The 10,626-nt window shown below is 27.6% G+C and overlaps 1 long non-coding RNA gene across 1 annotated transcript; it reads right to left on the bottom strand.

The window, feature by feature from the left end:
* Positions 1–7,829: 7,829 nt before the first annotated feature.
* LOC131650079 (uncharacterized) lies at positions 7,830–9,239 on the bottom strand. Its single transcript, XR_009298263.1, has 3 exons — positions 8,825–9,239; positions 8,553–8,606; positions 7,830–8,411 (listed from the first exon to the last, which is right to left on the bottom strand). It is a non-coding gene; the product is annotated as an uncharacterized LOC131650079 (long non-coding RNA).
* Between the last annotated feature and the right edge of the window lie 1,387 nt (positions 9,240–10,626).

The raw sequence follows: 10,626 nt of genomic DNA, 5'->3' as shown, positions 1-10,626 counted from the left end.
TGACATAAAAAATATATACTTATAAAATTATTATAAAAATATGTGTTAAAATTCTTTATATTTAAGAATAAATTTTATAAATTAAAAAAAAGTTAAGAATTAAAATTTATATTAAGAAATAATTTAAAAATTTTAAATTTAACTTATAAGTTAAATGTTAAACTTAATATAGTTCAACTATTCAGGTATTCATATTTTTATACTTTAAAATTTTATGTTAAAACTCTTTATATAAATTTTTATTTATTTATATAAATAATATAAATTATACAAACCTTAATTCTAACTTTTATTAATTTGATACTATATTAATATTAAATTTTAAATAATAATATTATATATAATAATAATAATAATTATTATTATTATTATTAAGAATAATAATGATAGAAATGTAACTGCTTATGTTAAGAATAAGTTTTCTAAAGTTAACAAAAATTAAAAATTAAATTTTATATTAAGAATACAAATAAATATTGAACGTTATACAATTATAATAATGACAAAGTTTTTTTTGAATCAATAAAATACTTTGATTAATTCAAAAACAGACTATACAAGGCGATCGCTTGGATCCAGCCCAACACAATCAAGAAACCCAAGCTAAAAAGAAACCCAAGCTAAACCTATTGCACCATCAGCTGTGCTACATAATCTCTCATCTTACTATTATGCCAGCCCCGGTACACAATCATTTCTATAACTCTTTCCTCTATGTTTCTATCTTTTGTGTTTGTATCAAAACTCTTCTCATTCCTATACCTCCATACCTCATATATACATTCAGTGATAGCTAATTTTAACATAGCAGCTCTCTTACTTTTCCCTCTACAATTCAGTACAATCCACTCCAACTCCCTATCCCAGTTCAGAGGCTCATGTTGGATATTGATCCAGTTCAGAACCTTTTTCCACGCATTCTTCATCACAGAACAGTCAAACAACAAATGTTGTTGAGTTTCCACTGCATCACAGAAGCTGCACTTATTGTGATCAATTAAGCCCCATTTCATCAACCTGCTCCTTGTTGGCAGCCTTGTATGGCATGCTATCCACAATTGGAAAATAGCCCTGGGCCTAGCTAGATTCCCAAACATCAGCTCCTTCCAAGACATCTGATTCTTATTAGGGTGCAAAGCTTTGTAGACTTCCTTCATTCTAAAACTATCACTACTCCATACCACCATGTTTTGGACTTTGTCTCTCTGCATCAGAATAGCTTTTAGTATCCAAGAATAACATTCCTTCACAGTCATGTCCATTAACACCTGGCCTTTAATATAGTAAGCATGCATCCATTTGACCCATAGGGACTCTTTCTTCTTACTGAGGTTCCATAGCAATCTAGTTAACACAGTATTGTTCCAAATTTGCAAGTTAACCAATTGTAATCCTCCATTTTTCTTTGGACAACAAACAGTCTTCCAGGCTATTGGGCTTTTCCTGCTGTTCTCCTTCTGGCCAGTCCACAGAAAACTCCCACAAATTGCATCTATCCGATTAATCACAGCTTTGGGAAAAGGGAGAGCCTGCAGCCAGTAGTTCATAACTGAGAAAATAGTGCTATTAAGCAATTGGAGCCTGCCTGCATAGCTTAATAATTGAGAGCTCCAGTGATTAATTCTCCTCATTATGCTATCAAACAAGCTATCATACTCCTTAATAGTAAGTCTACAGCCAGACATTGGTATCCCTAAGTATCTAAAGGGAAATTTTCCTTCTTCAAACCTGGTAATCTTCAGAATTTCCTCTTTAGTGTGCTCATCTACTCCACCAAAGAAGATCTTGCATTTGGCTGGATTGACTTTAAGGCCAGTTGCCCTAGAGAATTTCTCAAAAGCCTGCATCATCATATTTACTGAACCTGTATCTCCTCTTGTGAACAGTAGCAGGTCATCTGCAAAACACAAATTAGTTAGACTAATCTTTTTGCACTTAGCATGGTACCTAAAAGCTTTATCCTCTGCCATTTGCCTCAGCCCTCTATTTAGATACTCCATAACTATAACAAAGAGAAGGGGAGATATTGGGTCTCCTTGTCTGAGCCCTCTCTGAGCCACCAGAATGTCACTCTGCTCTCCATTGATGTTAAATCTATATGAAACTGTGGTAACAACCTTCATAATCCAGCTGACAAAATTCCTAGGGAAACCAACTTCTTTCAGGATACACTCCATAGCATGCCAGTCAACTGTATCATAAGCTTTCTGGATGTCTACTTGCATCATCACCCTAGGGGTTCCTCCCTTCCTCTTGTAGCCCTTCAGCAGCTCATATGTTAGTAGAATGTGGTTATGAATAATCTGCCCAGGGACAAAGGCAGCCTGGTTCTGAGCCACAATACTTGGTAACACTTTAGCCATCCTCCTAGCCAGCACTTTTGAAATAATCTTGTACATTGTACTACAACATGATATGGGTCTATAATAATGACAAAGTTAAAATAATAATTATTGCATAAAATTATTATGTATAAATCCTACAATAAAGTGTAATAAAAATTGAAAACTTTTCAATTCCAATCAAATTAAAATTGTTAATTGACTATAAATATGCCTTTTCTACAACCTCTCAGCTCATAACAGAATGCTTTGATGGAAGAGATTGTACTTTGTGGGTAGAAGAAAATATTTTTATTCTGTAATTGTATTGTATTGTGCATTTGTGTCTCATTCATAATCATAATCTATAATTATATTTTTATTGTGTATTTGTATTATGGATTTGTATCTCATTCGTAATTATAATTTATAACTCTTATCAATTATAATTTATATATTTTTATATAATGTCAAAATCTTGATTAAGTGGTATATTTTATTTAGATGGTATATATAATTTAGGTATGTTTTGATTGAAAATTATATTTTATTTTGATGTATAAATAATTTAGATATGTTTTGCTTGAGAATTATATTTTATTTTGATGGTATATATACTTTATATAATTTAGGTATGCTTTGTGTTTTTTATGAATATATAAGTAGTTTCTAAAATAACACAGGTAAAGTGGATGAACACCACCATATGGAGCAAGTGGAGAAGCAACTACGAAATGATGAAAGTTAAAACAAGCTCAATTGTATGATATTTAAACAATATACAAGCATTTGGGATTAATTTTAAAATAAATTGTGTTTGGTGGAATGTTTCATTAGACGTAATGAAATTGAGAAAATTTTATATGAAAAAGATGTGATAGTTATTGGCTATTTTATTCATTTTTTTATGTATATGTAAAAGTCTTTTTTTTTTATATCCCGTAGAGTTTTTGAAAAAAAATTAATTTTTCTTAAATATATTATTATATTTGCACTAAATCAGTTATTTTTAATTGAGTTTAACTTGGTGATATAAATATATGTATTTTTTTTCATATTACATAACTTATTTCTACTAATGACCATTCATTTTTTTAAAAAATAAACAATAATTATTAACTCATTAATTGTATTAATGAAAATTTTAATTAATAAATTTACCAGTTACAACTTTTATTGGTCAGTGTTTATATACCAAAAACTTTATTGAGCACAAAACTAAAATGCTAAATTAATTTCAAGAAAATACAGTTATAATTTATTAATAAAATCAATATTTTGGTTGAATAGTAGTTCAAAATATCAATTTTAATCATATGTGATATTCATCCATATGTGTACTAATAATAAATGAATATATTAAATGTTAACTAACTCTTCCTATATGTACTATGAATCAAATGTCTACTGATTAATTTATAATCCAAATGAATTATTATTATAAGTTCTAATAAATATAAATATATAAAATTTAAAAGGTTACACTAATATATATAAAATATGTTTAAAAAATTTATATGTACAATTTTACGGACAAATATAATAGATAATTCAAATAAAATATGTTTAAAAAATTTATATGAGCAATTTTACGGACAAATATAATAGATAATTCAAATGAATTAAATATTATGGAATTGGCAAATAATATTAATTGTTTTATAAAATTAACGGTCAGAAGATTGTGCACATATACTGAAAACCTTTTTTTTTAAATGAAAATTGGAATAAGCATTTTATTATTTAACTTTCTGTGATATATGATTTTTTTTTACTATTCAATTCTCTTTGGAGAATATTTATTAGACTGAAAAATCATTAGATTAAAGTTTTTTCATTTTAATTTATAATTAGTTCTTTGATTTAAAAATGTTTATCATTCTAAATTCTTTGGATTATTAATAATTTTTTCCTTTTTTTGGATTTTTTTTACAGTGATGAACTAATAATGAAATTTAATTTTTATTATTTTCTCTAGAATATGATTATGGGTGATGTCTAGAGTGAGGGATGAATTAAGTCCCTCACCAGTGGAACGTAATAAAAATACCTTTAGATTTAATCAATGGTTTAAAATTATTAGTAAATAAAATGAGTATATCTACCCTTCTCCATATACAATCATGTTCGATGATAGTTGAACCCAAATTTTGTTTAAATCTATCCTCTTCAACTTTCATTTTCATATATAAGTGGTATATTGTAAGATATAGTGCAACTATTTAATCTGACCATTCATATTAATGGTCCACCTTGAATCACTTATTTGATGGTTCACCATAGATGCCACCATGATTATTATTCATTATTTATAAATTTACTCTCTTTTTGTTTGCTATATTTCATTTTTACATTAATTATTATTAAAATTATTTATGGCTTATTAAATAATCTTATATGTTAATAAAAAATTAAATATCAACTATTATAAAAATGTGGTTTTATTTTTAATATACCGTGCGAAGCACGGGTCGGTGAACTAGTTACACTTACACCGTAAATGTATACGGTTTTGTATTATTTATTATATTTAATATTATCTTTTCTTTTTTCTAATACAAAAACACTCATAACTATTGGTGGTGTACATATACGGTGTTAATTTTCAATGTCACAACTAGTAACTAACCCGTGCGTGTGCACGGGGTTCTGGTATGTGACGCGCATTTGTTTCAGATATACATTTTTTATTAGAAAAATATCTGATATCCGTTAAAAAATAATAATTGAATGTATAGAAATATGTCTAGTACCCGTGAAAAAATAATAATTGAATGTATAGAAAAGTGTCTGGTATCCGTGAAAAAATAATAATTAAATGTATAGAAAAATGTCTGGTACTCGTGAACAAATAATAATTGAATGTATAAAAAAATGTCTGGTACCCGTAAAAAAAAATAATAATTGAATGCATAGAAAAATGTCTGGTACCTTAAAAAATAATAATTAAATGTATAAAAAAATGTCTAGTACCCGTAAAAACATTTAGATCAAGATATTTTCTCTTTTCATATAATGTCATGCCTTAGAATTTATAAACTAAAATCAAGATATTTTCTATTTATTATCAAAATGGTTTTATATGAATAATATATAGTTCAACATGAATAAAATATGAATGTTCTCCTGTTAAAATCATTTATTTTATTTTTTAATACATTAAAAAATTATTTTTAGATTTTTTTAGTATTAGTGATATAAAAACTAACTAAAAAAAGAAATCATAAATACTGAGATTCACTATTAATAAAATCATAAATTTTAATTAAACATTATATTTTTGTTCCTATCATGACTTTTATATTTTCAAATACTTTTAAAAATGTTCAATAAATTTCAAATTTTTTGCATAGAGGAATATTTCCATCCAAATCTGGAATATTATGAAATGGTGTCTATAGCTCAATTGTACACCAAAATTCAAAGAAACTAAAAATTCATGAGATCTGCAATGTATCCATCTCAGTATCAGGCTGGACCGGGTTTATCAGATACATATAATCTTAAATAAAAAAAATTGTTTTTATATGAAATTGAAATATAAAAATTATATTGTTTAAATAAAACTATTAAATTGATAAAAAAAAATTCAAAAGTAGTATTTATTTATAGAAAATGGTTTATTTATAGATCAAAAGTTATATTGTTCACACAAATTTTTATCTGGTTACCCGTACGTTCATACGGTACTGGTGTGTTACCTGTGAGTTCACACAGATTTTGACCTAATTACCCGTGCGTTTATACGGTACTGATGTGTGACTCGTGTGTTCGCGACCCACGGGTACTGGTGTGGACCGGAGATACGTCACCAGTTTGTCATGAAAATTCAAACAAATTAAAAAAATCAAAATATTATTGGAAAAAAAGAAAAAATGAGACAAATAAATATTCAAATAAATATGTGCATTCACACGATACTGGTGTGTTACATGTGCATTCACACAGACTTTGACCTAGTTATCTGTGCGCTTACATGATAATGGTGTGTTACCCGTGCGTTCGCACGGGTACTGGTGTGGTTCGTGCATTAATCTTCAAAAATATAATAAAAATAAAATAAAAAGAAGAAAGACAAAATTATATAAGCAAAACAGTTTATTATTATCAAAAAAATAATAAATGAGTACTTATAAAAAAAAATTAAGTTGTGATACGATCGAAATTTGCTTTTTATTATTGATCAACATCAAAATTATTAATAAATATAAAAATTTAAAATTGACAAAAAAACATTAAATCATTAAAATATTTAAATTACCAATTAGTTTATTATTTATTACCAATCTGAAATATTTTTTTTATTTATTAATCATGTATAATTGTATATGATTTTTCTATTTGTTAAGAAAATATAAATACAATGAACCATCGTATACTTTTTCAAAAATTTTAGAGAAATAAGACCAACCAACTACCCATATTTACTCTACTTTAGTGACAAACTTTATACCAAACCCCTAATGTTATAGCAGTAGAAATAAACAAAGATTATATTTAATATTTTATAATTTTTATTATCCTTTTAAAAAGTAATAGCAACTAAACAAATTTAAAATTTAATAAAAATCTAATATATTATACTTATGTAATAAAGTATAATAGAGAATTATACTTCCGTCTCACCCACACAGAAGTATAACATTTATTGTACATTTCTTAACCGTTCCACAATCCTTTTATTCTTATTCTTAAAAATATTACAACATTTACTTTAAATTTGTGTCTAAAAATATAATAGAGAAACATTCCTACATGCATGAATTTTATTTTAAAAATAGAATAAGAATAAATTAATCTCATTTGAATTAATCAGGATAAAAGAACAACAACATAATCCAAATATTCCAATTGTAAGCCAAAGCCATTTAAATTTATACATTATTTTAAGTATGTTTACTTTTATTTTCTTTAATTTCACCTTAGTTTAATAATAACCGTAATACAAAATAATATTAATATTATACCATAAATCTAAAATTTAATATCAATTATTATATTTTATTGATTTTTTTAGTACATGAAATAGAATAAATTTTAAAGATAGTTGTTTTTAGAAAGTAGAATAATTGTAATTTTTTTAAAATAGATTGAAAAAAAATAACATTGATCCATTACAAAACATTTTTCTAATAGTTGTTTTTAGAAATATTGTTTCTATGAAGAAGACAAAACATCTCACAATTGGTGCTTAGTTTAGTGTGAGAAAGGAGGTTGAAGAGACAAATGATGGTTTTTAAAAGAAGTGGTGTGTATGGAAAGAAGGAAATACACATTTGCAAGCAAAGTAGACATTATAGCCTGTCGCAACAGAGCTGATGGGATATCAAAATATATTGTGAAAATCGAAAAAGTGGCAAAGAGAAAAGAAAGTTGAACGAAAGTAGAATAAGAAGAAATAAAATAGAATAAGAAATCTGTTCAAAAAGGTGTAATTTAAAAAATTGGTAATTCAAGAACAATAAATTTTCTTATATGATATATTAAAGTTAAACAATAGAATAAATATTAAAAAAATAAGTTTTAAAAGATAAAATCTGAGTTAGATTTATATAAGTTTTATTTTTTCTATATATATTTTTTTATTTTTTTAGGTGTATAAGTAAATGTTTCTATATTAATAAAAAAATTAAATTATATCTAAAGTTAAAAATAATTTAAATTTATTAAAATATTTTATTATTTAAATATGCTTATATAAGATTTCGTATAATATTTCGTTTTAACCGGCCAAAAAATGCAAGGAGACAATATATTCAAACTTATTTATTGTTACTTTATTGCAAAGAACAAAGATAATAAAGCTAATAATAATAATTAAATGCTATTGCAGTACTTTTTTTACAGGAACACGAACAGTAGAAGTGGTAATATAAATTTAATATTTTGAAATATATTAAAGGAATATATCAATGAGGAAATTATATGCCAAAACACAAGTTGGATAGTGTTAGAACATCAAGCTCAAAACATTTCCATTCTGCATCTCATTCCACCCATCAACCCATTTCATTGGCCAGTAGAAAAAATCTGCTCTATTCTCTCATGTGAAGTAGGAAGAGTTTTCAATATGAAAATAAAATATTTGTCCTGCAAAAACAACATTACATAAATAAATGAAAAAAAAAACAGAAACATTATTCGAGTCTGCAACTCACATTTTTTCTATCAAACCCTACTAACACAAGCGTAAAGCAGAATCAGAAAAATGAACACATAGCAACAACTCACCTTCCTTTAATTTCAAATATGAATTTTTTTGTTCCATCTCATTGTAGTTTAGATCTGCAAAAATTAAGACAAAAAATATTAATGAAATACAAAAAGAATTGTTCAAAAAAGTAATAAATATAATGGTTGAATCTATAAAGCAAGAACACAAAACAGAAAACATAACTTAAAAATCATAAAAGTGAATGAAAAAATAGAGATTGAAAAGAGAATGAAAGATTTGAAGAAAGCATTTTTTGAAAACATAATTCAAATACATAGTAATAACTCACCTTCCTTCTATCAAATCCTGTTAACACAAACACAAATTAGAAAGATGAACACAGAACCTGAAAAACAAAAAAATAGGAAAGTTAAAAACCAAATCGATCTTGTTAGATATCATAGATCTAAAAAAACATCACTGATAGTTGTCACAGATCTAAAAAAAAATCAATGATTTAACCGATCTAAAACGTCTTCCGCAGAAATTGAAGACAGAGGAAGGTGGAAGATGAAGATGGGTTAGAGAAATAAGAAAGATGGGAGACTTAGATAGGAAAGAGAGTTGTTTGAAATTTGAGGTAGTGAAATGAAAAGACTTGTTGAGTAGAGGAAACAATATATTTGTGTTTTCAAGAAAGAGAGAAACTGGAAAAGTTTTGGGTTTGTTCAAAAAAGCAGAGAAAGTGAAACACACGTAGCAAAGAAAAAGGAATTAGTAAAGGATAGCAAATAAGACAGCCACGTGGCTCATTAAGAAAGCAAAGGGGCAAATTGGTATTTTCCAGAGCATTGAACTTTCTTATATTGTAGATAGCAAAACTCTACAGAAATAAAAAAACAACGAGAACGCATAAAACGCTCAATAGAGTTTTTTTTATACTCATCGCTATACCCATTGCTCACATACGGTCTTATTCAAAAACCCTAATCTCAAAACTCTCTCTGCGAAACACGAAAACTATTCTCAAATGCCACACCAACATCAGAAAATCTTCCCCACAAAACCCTCATCCTCCGCCCAATCATGCACCAATCCTCCCCCACAACCAATACTCCCTTCCATTCCCAAACAAACCGCCGCCACCTCCGCCGCCACCACCTCCACCGCCGCCACCACCTCCACCGCAGACTCCTCAAAACCCCGTACCAGACTTTTCAGCGTCAACGATGAAATTCTCATTCTTAAAGCTATATCTAATTACAAATTCAAAACGGGTCAGATCCGATGAAACACTTCACCGCATTTTATAACTCTTTTAACCATTCGCTTACCTATAAAATTGCTGCTTTTGTGTATGTTGAAAAGAAAGTGAATAGTTATAAAATGCGGTGAAGTGTTTTATCGGATCTGACCCGTTTTGAATTTGTAATTAGATATAGCTAAAAGAGTTATAAAATGTGGTGAAGTGTTTTATCGGATCGTTACCCGTTTTGGATTTGTAATCGGATAGAGCTTTAAGAATTGTTGATAAGGCTGAGAGTTCAAGAGAGTAGAGTGTTTATCCAGCGGACAGAGTTGGTTGTAGAGCAGCTTGAATTGATTTACAAGGAATTGCATCTTTCATCTTAGACAGAAAGAATGCAGGTTGGAATTGGAATTGGATCATTTTTTGGTTTGGTGGATACTTATTTTGTTGCTACTGTATACTCATTTTTAATCTAACCATGAATGAATTTTGGTTAGATCGTGTTATTCAATTCATGAACTGCACCGTTTTGATGGTTGTAGTAGTGCTGTATGTATGGAAAATCTTGTCAAAGAGACCTTAAACATTGACTCATAATATCAATATGTAATTGATTGTTGTTGTTGGAACTTTTATTATCTGTGTTCTTTCATTATGTTATTGTTACATGTCTAAAGCTATGTAGCACCGACACCTCAAAAAAAGTGTGTCAGTGTTCGTTTCAGTGTCAGACACCAACACGACACCTACACTTGTGATTACATGCAATTTATTCATTTTTTTAAAGTATTATCCGTATCGACATATAAGTGTCTGTGTAATGTCGGGGGGGTCTGTGTCTTTGTCTATGCTTCATAGATATAAAGATTATGTGAACAAGTTCTGTTTGATATGGTTATTTG

This window comes from Vicia villosa, linkage group LG2 (genome assembly GCF_029867415.1).
Source record: "Vicia villosa cultivar HV-30 ecotype Madison, WI linkage group LG2, Vvil1.0, whole genome shotgun sequence".
In the NCBI taxonomy this organism is placed as follows: Eukaryota; Viridiplantae; Streptophyta; class Magnoliopsida; order Fabales; family Fabaceae; genus Vicia; species Vicia villosa.
Note: the sequence above shows the minus strand (reverse complement) of the source record. Positions and strands in the feature narration are given on the sequence as shown.